Here is a 15,782-nt window from a genome sequence, read left to right on the forward strand (position 1 = left end):
ATATTTTCCATTCTAATTATACGAAGTTTGGAGTGCATAATGAAATTTTTGAAGTGCCAATAACAATTCTTTTTTAATATTGTAATGTCATACATTAATATACAAATTCGTTACAATGTCAAACCTCTGTCTCAATTTCTATTTATTTGTCCGATATTTGCCTATGTGAACATTGCGGACCCCACATATTTGTGCCACGTGGATAATAATAATTTTTTTAAATCCCATTTTTATATATATAAAAAAAGTGTAGATATTAATAAAAATAAATTTAAAAGCTCCCTTCTTCTCCATCCACCTTTTTCTCCATTCCAGACTTCCATCACATGTTTGCAAATACTGTATTAACCTCCTCAGATGATCTTTTCTTCTTCTTCAACCATTCGCTCGGTTTCTTCCCAAGCAGCGGCGTCAGCACCATTTTCTTCCCTTTACTCGCACCTGTTGAGAATGAATCTCACATTGATGAGAGGAGGGACTTTACATGGGCTTATAAGTAAGTTGGGCTGTTCCCCATATTGCCAATTAGTTTTATGGTGGAACATCAACTTTCTTTGTAGTATCAGAGCATGTTGTTCCTAGTGCGAAGCCCAACGACCACACATATTCTACGTCACCCGATTTGTGTTGTCCATGTGTTCAGCTTGAAAATTTGCCATATGTTAGGGGGCGTGTTAAGAATGAATCTCACCTTGATGAAAGAATGAACCTTGCATGGGATTATAAGAGGCTGGACTACTACCCCTATTGCTAATTGGTTTTACATTGGAACCTCAACTTTCTTTATGGTATTAGAGCAGGTTGTCCCATGTGTGAAGCCAAACGGCCACACACGCTCTACATCATCCTGGTGTGCTATCCATGTGTTAGGCTTGAAAATGCGACACATGTGAGGGGACGTGTTGAGAATGAATTACACATTGATGGGAGGAAAGACTTTGTGTGGGCTTATAAGTAAGTTGGGCTACTCCCCAATTAATTTTATGGTAGAACATCAACTTTCTTCGCACCCAAACTTAAATTCTGATTGGCTGCAGGCGAATTGGGCAAATCTGAGGCCATTAGTTTTTTAATAATCGAATCAGACTGGACTTGCAAGCAACTGGGGGCAGAATTATTGAACACTTGGAAGAAAAATTAAACTTGTACTTGGGAATGTACTCATCGCATTGACAAGTACGCCCATTGGATGTGCATAATATTGCTCATACTAACAATAAAAAGAAGTTTATCATAATTATCATATTCGGATTTGAAATGATCGATTCTTTCTTCCAACAAAACCAAAACTTCTATATTTTTTCAGTCAGAGATTCAACGGATGAAGAACAAAATGGAATTTTCAAAATCGATAAAGTAATCGGAAGATAACCATTATGGTAAAAGGAAATTTATCATTATTATTAGTAAGGCTCGAAAAACACCATTGTTTATGATTCGAGGTCGAAGAGAATAGGAAGCTAACTCAATAAAGATAAAATTATATTCCAACCTTCCTACTCAACTTCTCAAATACCTTATTTAAACTTGAAAGGGACGCTTGAAATAGTAAATTACTTTAGTCTAAAGTAGGAGGGGAATCGCACTATTCATATGAACAGTGTTTTGGACCACATTTCGGTTTATTTACAGGATTGCCACTCAGTTGCTTTTAACACTTTCGTTTTATTTACACAATTGCCACTCAGGCTTAAGAATTGATTTTCAACCGTTAACAGCTTTTGACTCGGGGAGAGAGGGGAGTGGGATATCACGGCTGACAGATTGGAGAGACGATGACTCCCATTTTTGACTCGGAGACAGCTGGGTGTCGCTGTTTTGAGCAGAGAGAGAAGGGGACAGAGCGACTACAGAGCAGGGAGACACAGGGCCTGCATTTCAGCTTTGACTCAGGGAGAGAGGGGAAGGGGACATCACGGCCGACGAATTTGAGAGAGACAATGGCTCCCATTTTTGACTCGGAGACAGCTGCGTGTCGTTGTGGCAAGCGGAGAGAGGGGGACAGAGCGACTACATAGGAGAGACACACAGGGCCTAACAGATTGGAGACGGATTAGAGCTATGGATTTGGACTGAGTGAGAGAAAGATTTTGCTAGCTCCTCTGCCAGGATCTATGGGATTTTCTCCCATTTTAGAGAGAGAGATCGACAGGGAGAGAGATATAGAGCGGAAAGCATGGGTGTGTGTATTCTTTAGGGTTGACGAGTTACGCACAGAGTCGGTGAGGAAGGGATGCCTCAGGGACGAATGGCAGGGTCTGGGTTTTCATTTTTCTCCCTTGAATCAAAAGGTATTGCACTGCTTTTGTTTTCATTGTTCTTTCATTCAAATTCTAACGGATGTCTATAAATTGTTCAATTGGGTGCTAGATTATGTCTCTGTTTTTGTCAATTAGGATCTTCCACTGATTTAACTTGTTGTTTTCTTGATTACTTTTTGTGTGATTGATCCTTTTTCTATTTTAGAATTGTTAGGGATATTTTGTTCCTTCATTAAAATTGTCATAGATCTTTATAGATTGTTTCGCTCACCTTAGGATTTAACTCTTTTTCAGTTTATTGTTTTTAATTGTTGTTTACTGTTTGATTAGCCATTTCATTTATTAAAATTGTCATAGATATTTTTTCTATCATTAATGCTATCATAGATATTTTATATTGTTTACTTAACTATTAGGGCTTGCTCTTAGTCTTTAGCAGGTTGTTTAGATCACCTCTAGGATTAGCTACATGTCCAAATTTATCCTACAACCTAATCCATTGTCCTAACAACCATAATGTAGATAAATTTGTGCTGCTCCATTGCACATAGGCAGTAAGCTGTGAAGTATATCAAATATTCCATAAGATTAACCAACGTTTGACAAGTTTAAGCAGATACACCAACACAGAGAGAAAACACCTAAATTTACAGCAACATGAAAACTTAACAAATCAAAAAAAAAATTTGGTAAAACATATCTAAGTTTACACAATTTATTGTTTTCAATTTGCTGTTGACTATTTGATTTGCCATTCCCTTTATTAAAATTGTGATAGCTCATTTTTCCTTCATTAAAGTTGTCATACATATTTTAAAGTTGTTTAGTTAAGTTTACAGCTTGCTCTTTGTCTTTGTAAATTAGGGGGCTACACTGTTAAATTGTCATGGCTAATTTTCCCTTCATTATAGCTGTCATAGATATTTTTAAATTGTTTAGTTAACTATTATAGTTTACACTTAGTCTTTCTAAATTAGGGGACTGCACTATGTTGATATTTGTGTTTTTTCAGAAATTTTTTTTCCTTTGCTTATGTGTAAACAAAATTCAGTCTCCTTTTTAAGTTTATTGTTTTTTAATTAGGGAGTTTAGGCTGTTTAGCTTTCTGTCGTTATAAATAATGGGGTTACACTCTGCTCATTTGTGTGTTTCTTCATACTTTCCTACTATTTGCTTCTCACCAAATCACCTTTAGGTTCCTTTCCACTTCACATCATTCGAATATCTCTATGTTCCTAGGTTGTTTTTCCATTTCTTGGTTGCTTCTATATTTTTGTGATGCACTTATAAATTTTATTTTTCATATGCATGTAGATCCAGCAAAAGCATACACATCAAACCCCTCATTCACACAACAGCCACCAAAGAGACCATTACTGAGGTATTTCTCAATCCATTTAAAAATTTTGTTAAGTTTTGTTAACTTTTATAGAAACTAATTTCTAATATAATTCTCCTTACTGTGTTTGGATACAAACTCTTTTTCCCTCTAATTTTTTGCCATGTCATGTATCCTTGCAACTCAACCACCTGCAAGTTTTTGAGAAACAAAGAGCCTCATCCACTGGAATCTGTAATTCATAGCAGCAGGTATATCCTAACCCTTTCGTTATCATCTCCTTACTCATGAAAACTTTCTCCTTCTATTTTTTTGTTGATACAGTATATAGTGTCCTTTTTCTACCTTGGAGAGAATCATTTCGTATTATTTGGATTTGAGAACATCAGCATACACATGTCTTGGTTTTTTGGCATGCAACTAAAAGTGTGAAACGTCAATTTGAGAACAGTAAGACTAATTTCCTGGCTTTTTTTATTTATTTATTTTATTTTAAAACCAAGCCTACATTCTTTAAAGCCACTATTAGTATTTAACTATGATTTGAATTAATTGATCTGTGGGGTGTTTCAATTGATCATCTGCAAATAAATATACAGTTCTTTAGTGGTACCAAAGGGTTGACAGTAGGAGTTCTTAGTCATCCAAATCTATTTCAACGCTGGAAGAAGAGTTCAAACATATGTTATTCTCTTATATGTTTGTATTTGAATGGTAACAATGTTGTTCTTCTACTGCAAAAATCATCCTTTTAATCCATTTCAGCTTAGGCTCAACTTTACTTTCATTTCAGCTTCATTTTCATGTTAATCATATCCTGTTTGTGTGTGTTTTGTGTTGGCATTGGAGGGTGGTGCTTAAACTGAAAGCTCTGGGTTTTGCTGCTGCAATTACTTTTGTCTCATAATGCATATAAGAACCTTTCACTCTGGTGCTTCTATGTTTGAACCGAGAAACACTCATGTGTTTTTGGTTTTGCAGTTTGATTAGAGTTATAGATGTGTTAACATGTTTAAGTGGTGGTGCTTAAACTGAAAGCATGCTCGACTTTTTATATCGTTAATAATTTTTATCAAACTCAACGTTTCATGAGGGTCCAACCTGAGAGCTTTGTGGGAAGGAATGAAACTTGATTACACCATTTTAATTAGAGCTTTTCTTATGGTCACTACCAATACACACCTATACTCTTTGAAGCGACTTGGAATAAATATACGGTTCTTTAGTAGTACCAAAGGCTTGAGAGTAGGAGTTATTAGTCATCCAAATCGTTTGCTTGCTAAATCTACTTGATGTGGAAGATTACATATAACCTTGGCCTTAAGATATGGTATTCTTCGTTGAACCAAATTAGTTGTGCTCGATTCAAAATATCTGTAAATTTTGTTTTTGTTTTTTTGTTTTTTTGTTTTTTTTAATCTGTCTTTGTTCATTTAGCTAAAATTCTTTACATTTCCTCTTTCAATTTGAAAGTGTCTAAGTCGCTAACGGATCTACTTTCTTTGCAGATTACAAAAATTTTGATCGTTTGAGGAAGAGGTTGGTTCCATGCCGTTTTGAGGTAATAATTATACGCCATGATGTTTGTTCAAAGCCTATTCAGCTATCTACCTTTTTTTATTTATATTTGTGAAGCTTTCATGCTTGGATTTTAAATATATAATTCAATTTTTGTCGTTTGAGCTTATATTGGAACTGAGTTTCTTTCTATTTAGTGTGCATATTTGTATCTGTCCGTTTATGTCAAGGTTGAGATAACTAAACATCCATTTGGTCGTTTTACCGTAGAATGGAATTGGGCTTCTTTCTATATTGTGCACGTATCTGTATATCTCTATTTATGTAAAGCTTAAGATAACTAACCATGTATTTGTAACAAACCCCGTTCCAATTGAATGGTTGGTGTATTTGTTCGAAACGCCGTTCGAATTGGATAATTGGTTTATTTGTTGAAAACCCCATTAGAATTGTATTTGCTTGGATGGGCTGTTGGTATACGGATAGTTGGATTAGGAATTTTGTCTTGGCATTTTGTGATTGGGATCTAATTACAGCTTTTGTGTTTCATGTCTCCATGTTTTGGTGTCTGTCTTGTCTGTATAGTTAGTTTGGGCTGTTTTTAGATTCTTAAATAATGCTGCTTGATATTGTTTGTAATGTTATTTTTAGAACTGGGGGAACAGGGGTACTGTAGCAAATGAACTTAGAGTTGTGAACAAACAAACTTTCCAAAAAAACTCTCCCAAATAACAAACTACAAGCTATTTATAGCACATTAAATACATGCCTTTGTCTCTGTTAAAGATTTTTATCGGTTTCAAGTAATTAAGGCCATGTACAAAGCAAATTTATAGGAAGCATCTTCATTGACCTATGTTTATGTGTTCTGTGATGAAATTTTACTTTTGTCCACGACTACATCATTTTAGGATCACATTAGATTATTATATGGTTAACTGGTAAGTTTCTGATACCATTACATACTTTGTCTCATGGAACCACAGGGTATTTTACGTTCAGTGTGGAGTTATGACAAAATAAAGCATTACTACAAACAACTAAGGGGAAATATGAAAGATCATAGAGAAAATTCTTAGTAGTTATACAATCACAATTTAAGTTACTTTTATTGTAACTGTTTGTTTGCACTTCAAATTCTTAATCTCAGTCTCACTGCTTTTTTGCAGTTTAGATCGTGCTCACATCGTTCAATCATAATCTCCTCTTGCTGCTGCCTTTAATCAAGGGGTTCTGAACCATTACGTTTCAATCAAGCCTTTGGTATGCCCTGGACTTCAATACATTGTTTCCCCATGCTTTCCATTTCAGATAGTGCGATTTTATAATTTTTAACATAACTGTTAGGTTTTTTCACCTCATATTAAACGTTTGTTCTAAGCTTTGTTTCTCATTCTTCGTTATCTTTGTAACCTCTGATTCTCCAAAGGTTTGATAGTTCTTTCTTTTTTTTGGTTTAAATTTTGTCTATGCAATTCTGTTATTGTGTGAAAGTCTCTTGGTGTCTCTGTGATTCTTATCTAACCAGTGTTTTTAATTGTTTATCAAATGTTGTTAAGCATTTTATATGTTTTCTATTGGTTGCTTCCTTTCTTTGTTACGTTCTCACTTTACCAAATCGTTCTTCAAAGGTTAGTTACTTTGGTTGGTTGGTCTTTTCGTTAGGTTTATCTGGTAGTCTACTGTCTCATCCTCCCCAAAGTGCTTTAATAAGTGATGTTAACAATTCCAATCTCTCAACAAACCAGACATATTTCCCAAAAAAAAAATCACAACTTCCATATTTAAATTTTTAAATTTTTTTACTGTGTTATTCTAAGACCTACAAGCTAAACAGATTTTTCTAAAAACATAAGTATGACGCTATATTTAATTTGTGATTCAGGGTAGGTAAAATGGTCAAAGAGATTGATCAAAGCGAACAACAAATTCTAGGAGGAGTTTTGGTTAAAAATTTAAAGGAACTGATTGAGGCTCGAAATAATAACAAGATTCGAAAAACGATACAGATATATAGAGAAACTGCCCCAGGACCCAATACAAAGGAAGCAGTCAAAATAGAAAAAACAAGGCTGGGTTTGCGTGTTTATGGTAAGGGTGCAAACCGAAACAAATTGGTCGTCCACACTATCCATTCACCTGAAAATCGTAGTAATTCGCCAAAAGAACAAGTTCCGTTGAATGAAGAAGTTTAACATTTTTTTAGGGGGTTTTCAGTGGGATCTACAAGTTTGGTTGTTGCTACAAAATTGGAATTTTGTTGCTCTTTCTTGCCTCCACCATAACATCCTTCTGGGTTTTCAATGTATAGAGACTAGATGGGTGTTGATAAGATAAACGCCATGTAAACCTCTTTTGTTTGGTCATAACATCAATAATGTAAACAATTAACCCTTTTACCGTTTTAAGGATGAAGTGTTGGCGTGCTGGGAATATGTTTATCTGCTTATATATTTTTTGCATTTCTCTTTTTCTTGATAGGATCCTTTGACTCATGCTTCTTTGTTGGCTATACACTTTTAAAACAGTTGTTCTATTAATGTTTTGATATTATTCGTTTGTTTTTAAATTGCAACTTTAGTTGTTTTTATGAAGATTCTGTTCTCATTTTTAACTTTGAAAATTTTAGTTGGTCCCTTAACAATTTTTAATTGGTTACTCCAAAACATATGTTTCTATGGATGTTTATGTTGTGTTAGTTCATTCTTTGCAGCCATATCTGAATTCTTAAAAACTATGGTAATTAATGTGGTTTTTCGGGTGGTTTTTCAAATGGGGAAAAAGGGGTGAGCGACGAATTTATATTATTATTCTCGGTTGGTATGTAACTATTTGAATATGGAAGGCATCGTATTATGCAAACAATGCAACAATTGTAAATAGAAAGGGTCCCTGCACTGTGCACAGGGTGGGTTTAGAGATGGTGAAGTTTGCCTAGGTGGCAAGATTAATGCTCATGGTTTCGTAGTTGTGTTGATAACCGTGAAAACTGCCGACATTGGTCGCCTCACTGTTCCTCTACAATGATTTTAGTGTTTGGATCTTTAATGACTTCTCAACTTAATGGTTTTTAACTACTTCAGAGTGATTCATAGAGTTGGATACGATTTTATTAGAGGGTGTCAATTTAAAAGTATGGATTAGGGGTTTACATTTTTAGGGTCTTCAACTATGGATACAAAGTTGTTCATCACGTTAGACTGGAATTTCAAGTTGAATTATGACCATGATAAAATGTTTCTTATGTTTACTTACCTTGGAGCGACTTCAATCCATTTTTTCCACCATCACAGATTTTTCATGATTCTTTTTAATTTTCATTTCTTATAAATAAAATTGTTCCAGTCAACTTATCGACGTGTTGACATGTTTAAGCGGTGGTACTTAAACTCAAAGCATCCTGGAGCATTGTTGACATGTTTAAGTAGCGGTGCTTAAACTCCAAACATCCTGGAGTATTTCTATCATTAATAATTTGTATCAAGCTCACCGTTTAATAAGAGTCCAACCTACGAACTTTGTGAAACGGAACAATGGAATCGCATCATAGATTTCTATATTTCCCTAAACATATTTAATGAAAAAGTTTTCCAACGTTTACAGGATCTAACATATACTGAATGCAAGCTTTAATCTTCGAACTCTCAAATGATGCATATCCTTTAGCATGCATCACAAATGTTTTATATATATGTTGTTGATTAAGTACGTGAGGTGCAACTCCGTCTTCGACTGTTAAAATATATTTATTGTTGGAAATTAAGGGCTTAGACTCTTAAATATACACTTTTCATCTTGCACTATCTACTGGTCTAAAGTGAGTCAGACCTAAATAATTTGTTTGTTTCTATCAAATTTATAAATGCATGTCTTCCAATATTAATGTCGTTGAGCCGTGCATTAGTTTTTATGGTTCGATGTTTGTTCTGTCTTTGGCTTCTCTCTGATTATGTATGTGTTTATATTTTGTCTTCCTATTTCTCTAGGTTTTGTTTTTATCGTTGGAGTCCTGCATTGTTCTTTGGTGGCATTCATTCACAGCTACGCTTTCGTCTCTACAACGGTTAGATTTTTGTCCCTTTAAAGAACCTTTAACTTTTTTACTTTTTTTTTTTTTTTTTACTCTTTTCTCGGTTTAGATGTTCAATTGTCAATGCATGCTTTTTTGGATCATAGTAACATCGTTATTCGATATTTATGCTGCTTTCCTTTATCACCATTTTTTGGCAATCATCGTTCACTTTAATCATTAATTTTCCACTCTGCACTGACAAACCACACTATTTAAGGAAACAATTACAAATCAACTGTCTCTATTCTTCATTCTAATCTAAAAAGATTAGGATTATGTTTTTACTATTATGTTAACAAAGTGTTTACGATTCTGAAGACCTCTTGCTTGAATGGGTTTTGGTTCACCGCTCATTTCATATGGTTAACATAGTTGTTTCATCGTCACATTGCTTTTGTTAGAAAGTAAACCACTGTTGTGTGGTTTTTTCCATTTATGTAGATTTATGTCTAGAAGAATAGGGCTATCTAAGAATGCCGCTAGAACTGAGCGTGCTGATTTGCCTACATCTATTGCGGTTGTTAATCTCGATGATATGGTGTTACAAGATGTTCCCATCAGTTATGACGACGAATACAACAATACTTCAACCTCTTTACTATTTTTAAACAAAGGAAACAACCCTCCCCAAACCTTTGCATCAAGTTTTGAACAACATACTCCTGTTGGAAGTCTTCTTAGCTCACATTCAGCAGCTAGAACAAGTTCTCATCAAATTTATGTACCCCTTTTTCTTGCTGACCATGCCACTATGCGCCGGTTGTTAGCCAAAGATGCTCCAACTATTCATTCTGTTACAAACCCGCTCATCACTGGACAACTATATATTGCGTTATCCAGAGTTACCTCAAAAAAGGGTCTCAAATTCGTTATTGCTCACAATAACGACATGCCCTATAGTTATACAAAAAACATAGTTTATAAAGATGTTTTAAAACATTTACAAGAAGGTATAACTTTGTGTTATTATTTTGTCCGTTTGTTTATTTTTGTAAACATGACTTCACTACTTCTTTGTTAAATCACCTTATTCAATTTTGAATTTAATTTGTTCCTAAATTGTTTATATATCTAGATTAATCGAAGAGCAACAAATTCGTTTTCTGACGCCATACCAGCCAGCAAACAAGCTCCACATCAGGGTATCCAAAATATGGGTCACGAAAAGCATCGGAGATAATCCTCAACCTATAAGTCTTGATTACGTCTTCGTTGATAAGGATGTGAGATTTTTACACCTTTTTACTTATCATTGAATGCTAGCATTTTTACGTATCCAAATGTGCATGCCATGTTCTCAGTACAACAAACTTTGTAATCAAACATAGACTAAATTCCACGAAGAAACTAATTTATACACCTTGCTACCCAATTATGCATTGCTTACGTAATTACCATTTGTCTGATTAATTGTTTTACTAGATATAATCTTGGGCTTAACATTAAATTTATACTGGGTTAACAAGTTCATGCAGATAGACAACAAATGAAAAACCTATTTTCTCCATATGATGGCATGGCTTTCAATAAATTTCATTCAAAAAAAAAAAAAAAAAATTTCACAGTGCACCATGTACACTTTTCCTATCTTTGGATTTCACTACAGATATTATATTTTGTTCTATTTGAGGAAGCTTTTATGACTGTAGAAACAAAACTAAGTATGAACTATCAATTCTTCTTTTCCTTAATTTTTCTTCATTGTTTTTTAACCTATACAAATCAAACTAAATGTGATTTTGCAAGGTTGCTTCAACTACTACCGATTTGATTCTTTGAATAATCTCCATTGTTATCTTGCATATGATCTTAAATGCTATCTAAGTAGCCACAACTAGACTATATTGCCTGTTTACGTGATTCTTAAACTATATGCATTAAATGTTATCCCACTCATTTAGTATTATGTCTAATCTTAAAATTCTCCTTCTAAAAGAGAGATGTGGTTCACGGAACCATCAACGGTCGAGACATCCAATTTTTTTTGGACCATCTAAGTGTCGGCAATGCATATGAAATCAACAAATTTCGTGTCGTTCACAACAAAAGATCAAGCAAGGTTGTCCCTCATGCAACCATCATTGAATTGAATAGGAAAACCACAATCATTCCTATTCACAAAACAAGTCAAGAACTCCCAATGCACTGGTTCAATTTAATTGAGCTTAATCAACTTCATTAGAGAATCGACAACGATGTTGAGCTTACAGGTAACAAATTTAGTTTCAAGTGCCACTCAAACATCTAAGTTGATTATTTATATGTTTTTGTTGCCTTCAGTGTCCACTTATTCCTCCCATTAACTATTATATGTAGATGTGTTTGGTTGCCTAACGGCTGTGCAGCCAACTGAAGAAATCACTATCCAGAACACAAGAGTTGCAAAGAAGAGAAATCTAAACCTGCAAAACATTAGGTAATTTCTATTTATGTTAAACGCTAAATATTATTTATATGCCACCCTATTTATGACATATACCAAACCATCATCTTTTGTATTACTTACAGAGACGAAACAGTGAGAATAACCTTATAGGGAGAGACTACAACAGGTTTTGAGACCAGTGGAATACAAGCACTTTTGCCACTCGTATTTTGTGCTTTCACAAGCCTGAAAGTAAAACAATACCAAGGTTATACCCTGCCATACTTTATCTAACTACTTAAAATTTCAGTTTGTTAATTGTTATCTCATATTTACAGGAAAACCTGTTCTCGGAAGCACAGGATCAACCGTTTGTGTTTTCAATCCAGAGATTCCACAACTCTCTGAATACAACCACAAGAAAATCGACAACCCTTCTTTAATAAATTTTTTGTTTATATTTCTTCGATTAATCTTTCTCACCCTAAACATGCACAAAACAGGTTTAAGGATAGCAGATCACCTCTTCAAATCCTGCCCACCTCAGCTAAGATGTATACAGGCTGTGCAGTCAGTGCTACTACTGAGTCAAAAACAATTGACGAGTTGCTTTTACTTGATCTTGCCTTGGACAAGGTTAGTTTGTCATCACCAACCTATTCACCGAAATCACCTCTTTTTACTAATAGATTTTCGTGCTGCATCTAACTTGACCATGTCTTGCTTTGTTTCTCTATCTGTTTATACTCCATGTTTCCAAAGTTAATTTCAAAACCTCATGTTTCCATAACAGAATGCAAGTTTCGTATGCCAAGCAACTATTGTTGAATTCAATTTGACTAAGGGCTGGTGGTACAAATCATGCCCGTCTTGCCATAAAGTTGTCAAGAAAAACTCTGAATCGTTTGAGTGCAATGAACATGGGTTCATAAACAGATTACCCGAACCATGGTAATATACTTTTACACCTATTTTACATATGATGGTTATATTAAGTTGCTGAATCTTTTTTTATTATCTTGCGATTATGACAAATAAGTCGTCTCCCCAAGGATTACATAATACATAAATGATCCTTCATCCATGCTAAGGATGCCCCTATGGTGTGCATCCCAGGCCTTGCTATAAAAAATTCATTCAACAATCATTTCAAAAATTCCTCTTTGGTTATCACTTTCTGGTTAATAGCTGTGATTCTAAATAGGACCATCGTCAAATATCCTTTTAAATTTGTTCCAATTAAGAATTGTAGCCTACAACAATCTATTTTCTATATCATTCGGTTGCACTCATCCTTATTTTATGTGTTTTAGTCGTGCTTATTCATATTTACACATGTTCATTAGTTTGGAATTAAACTTCCAATGCACAACTTTTGAACATCATATTAATTGTTAAACAATGCCTTGCAAACTTTGGGAACCATCATTTCCATTTGTGCTTCTACTTTATAGAGCCAGCAGCTAAAATCAGGTTATTATGTTGTTCCATGATTCGTTAACTCAAAACTTTCAAACATAAACTTCTCATTCCGCACAATATGTTGATGTAAGCAAAGAACCCGCTTCTAACCTTGTTTAAACATAAACTCCAATAATCAAACCTTTACGATCACAATCTTTAACCAACGTTTTATTTTGGCTAAAATCCTAGGATGCTCTCATAGAGAAAAGCAAGCATTTTGATAGTGTTTGAACCCAAATTAACAGTTTTGGGCTGAGAGAAATTATGGGCTCTGCCCAGGGGAGAAATCTCATAATACTTGGAATATTCCCAAGTCAAGCCCAACCCAAGGAAGGACAACCGAGTCTTACCAGGAATTGGTTTCATCGTAAACTTGGAGAGAGTCGGCTGAGTCCTGATGCAATAAAAAGTCTTCATATGCCCGTGGTGCCTCGAATCAAGGAGCATCTATAAAAGATCAAGGATTGAATCTGGAAGAAAATGAGGCTGGGTTCAGAGTGTTAAATTTACTAGAATAGGTCGAAGCCCATTCAGAATGGATAAAGGAGAACTCGAGGAATTATGATCCGAGTGAGATTCAACTTCTTCCATGTGGGAAATTATTACCATGAATAGAGAAGGGAGTGCATCATTCAAAGCCCTCTTCAAAATAACACACAAATCTGTCATGCACGAACTCTCGCTCTAAGCAAAACCTCTCAAACATCTTGAGAAATTAATTTTACTGTTTTTCCCACCAACACATCTTCAGTTTGGGTAAATAGCACTGCGAAGCCAACCAGTGACATCTTCAGTTTGGATAAATAGGCTTGGAGCTATAGAATCAAGCGATCGATGAGCACCTTCAGTTTAGATAAACAGCACTACTTCGAGACCAACTGATTAGCTATCTGAGTCTTGGCCAACAAGGACTAAAGGTCACTTCATTATCTTCACGGCGAGCAAGGTGTGACTAGGTTACGACATTTGGTGCACTAAAAGCCAAATATTTATTGAACTTCATAGTAACTAGCAGTCTTGTCTTCAGGCTCTAGATCCCGAAGGCGAAGACGTGTTCATTCCTCGGCCACAGTCGTAAGATTTAGAAATAATCATCCCGCCCCACGCCACATCGACATTCATTCACTCCCTGGCCGAGCTCGGCCGACGAGTTGGCACACCCCACATTCAACCAAATGACGTAGTTAGCTTATTAGTTATTCGGCATGTGCGTCGTAGGCTAAGCAGTTTTTAGGCTCAACAGATAGAGAAAGACAAGGTTTTTGACCGATGGATGGTAATTTTAAAGTTTTGGATCCTCAAACTAAGGTATGAATCGATTTATGCAAGATTTTTTTGGTTTGATTTCAATTTTTTTTTTTTTTTTTTTTTAAGTTTAGGAGTATATTGCCAGCAAAAAAGGACTTTGTTAGCCCAAGTTTGTGTGTGGGAAACAAAGGAAAGAAAAGAAAAAGATGCCCTAACTTTTAACGTGAGAAAGCCGTTACAAATCGTCTATGATTTAGAAATGGTCTATGATTGATGGAATTTATGCTGAAGCTAAGGTTGCATCTATGCAATTTTCCATGGCTACGTAGGCTTCATTCCGTGGTTGCAGCGATCCATTTTTGTTCTGTAATGCTTGCGGAATTGTTCAGTCAGCAGCTACCGAATAAATTAAAACGTCAGAAGAGAGAATGTATGCTTTGAATTTGGTTTTTTATTTTTTAAATAAATGTAAAGATAAATTTACACATTGAATTGAGTTTGTGGGAGTAGTAAATTTGCGTTTAAAGAGATATTGATAGTTGAATTAACTGAGTATAAAGAATAAATTACGTGTAAAATAAAATTATATGGATTCAAATAAAGCTTTCCTGATATATCATGTGTAAGTCGTTTTTTCATATGGCATAGTGTTACTTGGATATACTGCGATGTAAGTAAACACTTGAGGAAGGTGAAACTTAGACGAAAGTCACGAAATCCAATTCCCGCTATCTACTTGATCTTAGCCAAAAGAACAAGAAATGTATTTTCTTCTAACGGTTCTTTTTTCTTTTCTTTTTTTCCTTTGTTTTTACTTTTTTTTTTTAGTAAGTCATGCTCATTATCATTGTACGTTTGGTTAGCGCTCACACCCTCTTCTTCTCTCCTACAATTTTAAAAATAAAAAAACAAAGTTTTACACACACTGTATGTGTGCCAATATACTAGTACTATTATTAAGAAAAGAGGTGTAACATCCCACATCGCCCAGGGGAGTGATCCTTATATGTATTTTCTCATCCCTACCTAGCACGAGGCCTTTTGGGAGCTCATTGGCTTCGGGTTCCATGGGAACTCCGAAGTTAAGCGAGAAGGGAGCTAGAGCAATCCCATGATGGGTGACCCACTGAGAAGTTACTCGTGAGTTCCCAAAAACAAAACCGTGAGGGAATGGTAAGTCCAAAGCGGACAATATCGTGCTACGGTGGTGGAGCGGGCTCGGGAAGTGATCCGCCCCGGGCCGGGATGTGACAATTGGTATCAGAGCATAACCATGGCCGTGGTGTGCCGACGAGGACGTTGGGCCCCTAAGGGGGGTGGATTGTAACATCCCACATTGCCCAGGAGAGTGATCCTTATATGTATTTTCCCATCCCTACCTAGCACGAGGCCTTTTGGGAGCTCACTAGCTTCGGGTTCCATGGGAACTCCGAAGTTAAGCGAGAAAGGGGCTAGAGCAATCCCATGATGGGTGATCCACTGGGAAGTTGCTCGTGAGTTCCCAAAAACAAAACC

At 35.5% G+C, this 15,782-nt stretch overlaps 1 long non-coding RNA gene across 6 annotated transcripts; it reads left to right on the forward strand.

Moving 5' to 3' along the window:
• The first annotated feature begins 1,751 nt into the window (after window positions 1-1,751).
• Window positions 1,752-12,506, forward strand: LOC103941169. Of its 6 annotated transcripts, none has more exons than XR_007256900.1 (11): window positions 1,752-2,291; window positions 3,576-3,642; window positions 3,799-3,851; window positions 5,109-5,161; window positions 6,288-6,381; window positions 9,105-9,181; window positions 10,266-10,413; window positions 11,127-11,400; window positions 11,507-11,823; window positions 11,894-12,191; window positions 12,349-12,506. It is a non-coding gene; the product is annotated as an uncharacterized LOC103941169 (long non-coding RNA). The 6 variants fall into 6 exon arrangements; XR_007256899.1 differs by lacking the exon at window positions 1,752-2,291 and having other exon boundaries at window positions 3,485-3,642; window positions 11,507-11,606; window positions 11,699-11,823; XR_007256898.1 differs by lacking the exon at window positions 1,752-2,291 and having other exon boundaries at window positions 3,483-3,642.
• Window positions 12,507-15,782: the final 3,276 nt, after the last annotated feature.

The sequence above is a fragment of a genome, unplaced genomic scaffold (genome assembly GCF_019419815.1).
Source record: "Pyrus x bretschneideri cultivar Hongxiangsu unplaced genomic scaffold, Pyrus_bretschneideri_v1 Contig15, whole genome shotgun sequence".
NCBI classification, from domain to species: Eukaryota; Viridiplantae; Streptophyta; class Magnoliopsida; order Rosales; family Rosaceae; genus Pyrus; species Pyrus x bretschneideri.